The following is a 2017-nucleotide window of genomic DNA, read 5'->3' on the forward strand; positions in this document are numbered from 1 at the left end:
TCTGTTCTGTGGAGATGTGTACTACAAGTCCCAGCATGCGCTGTGTCCGACCAGAACTCCTTAGCGGCTGTCTCTTGGTGGCCGGCAGTGGCGGTCTGAGTGGCGTTTCACTGTGTAACAACTAGAACAGCTCCGCGATGACGATCGCAGCCTATTAACCCCTTAATTGTCATTGCGGCTGGTTAAAGGGGACTCCAGCCTTAGGCCTTATTCACATGACTGGGTCCGAGTGTCGGCCGATAAAAACGTCCGTTTTGCTTCCGTTACGGGCCGGGTTGCCGGTTTTAATGGTCGATTTTGAACCATTTTTTTTTTTTTTTTCCCGTCAGTTTTAAAATCTGATAAATTTCGTTTGTACATTTTTTGCCACACAGCCCCCCTGTAAGCCGTGCCACACAGCCCCCCCGGTAAGCAGTGCCACACAGCCCCCCTGTAAGCAGTGCCACGCAGCCCCCCTGTAAGCAGTGCCACACAGCCCCCCCGGTAAGCAGTGCCACACAGCCCCCCTGTAGGCAGTGCCATGTATGTACCGTGAATTCAGGGACTTGTATGTACCAGGAATCCTTGGCCACAGCGTTACAGAAGCTGTGGCCGGGGATTGGGGATTCTGCTCTTACAGGGAGCAACAAAATACCCCCCTCCTCCTCACATGGACTTCGCAATAGGAGGAGAGAGCGAGCGGCAGAAGAAGACACGGCCGTCCCTTGGAGCACATTCATGTATTACCCGGCTCCATAGACTTTTATGGGGGCCGGAAGTAGGGCATGTCTCATCTTTTGATGGTCGTGTGAATAGCGCCATTAGGGGTCTATTGTTCCTTCTGCAGCCGTGTCACGGCCGTCACCCTGTCGTGTGCATGAGGGCTTAGATCGGATCATTGGGTTTATTATATAATGTAAGTTCTCGTAAACTGCACCCAAAAAAAACGACTTCTCCCCAAATAAAAGGTCATACGTACAGCACGTCACTGGAAGAACCAACTATGACTGCGGACAAGGAGGGAGGCAAAAATGAAATGGGTTATTAAAGGGGTCCACTACCGGGCAACTGATGACCGATCCTCGGGCTGGGTCATCAGTACACGGTCTGTGGCGTCTGACACCCGATCCTGCACTGATCAGCTGCTCTGGAGGCCTGCGGGGGGCACCGATGTCGCTGCACAGTTTGCATTAGTTGCGGTCGGAAGCTGTTGGCTCCGTGCTGCGGCTCCGCTCCTAGGACATCTGGTGCCTGGAGGTGACTGGAGCAGCTGATCAGCGCGGGGTCTGGGGGTCGGACCCCCCACAGATCAGATACTGATGACCTATCCAGTGGTCTGGTAGTGGACAACCCCTTTAAGTCTCCTGACGCTCTGGTCATTAAAGGGTAACGAAGCTTTTATAAGACTTAACAAACGCAACACTGAAATTACAGCGCAAAGAAGGTAAAGTTCTGGGATTGTGGAGATCGCAGGAGGGATAGACATAATGATATGTAAATTATATGCTAATGATATGTAAATTATATGCTAATGACAAAAAATGGAAACAAAATATTCCAAACATCTTGATTTTTCCAGTATGGAGTGTGAGCGCCACGCGCAGAGATCTCCGCACCTCCAGGTCTCAGCAGCGATCATTGAGCAAATCATAATGATTGGCTGCTGGCCGCTCCCTTTTAGGATATGTTCACACGACCTCTCTTCAGATGTAATGGAGGCGTTTTACGCCTCGAATTAGGCCTAAAAAGACGGTTCCAATACGTCGGCAAACATCTGCCCATTGCTTGCAATGGGTCTTACGATCTTCTGTGCAGACGAGCTGTAATTCGCTGTCAAAATACGGCGCGTAAAATGATGGCTCGTCAAAAGAAATGCAGGACCCTTCTCGGGATGTTTTTCGAGCCGTTTTCTCAGAGACTATTGCTCAAAAAACGTCTGAAATCAGAAGCTGTTTTCCCTTGAAGCTCCGAATTTTCAGATGTATTTTGTTAGTCGTGTGAACAGAGCCTTACAATTACTGACGTCCCAGATGTGCTC

This window comes from Rhinoderma darwinii, chromosome 12, assembly GCF_050947455.1.
Source record: "Rhinoderma darwinii isolate aRhiDar2 chromosome 12, aRhiDar2.hap1, whole genome shotgun sequence".
Classification (NCBI taxonomy): domain Eukaryota; kingdom Metazoa; phylum Chordata; class Amphibia; order Anura; family Rhinodermatidae; genus Rhinoderma; species Rhinoderma darwinii.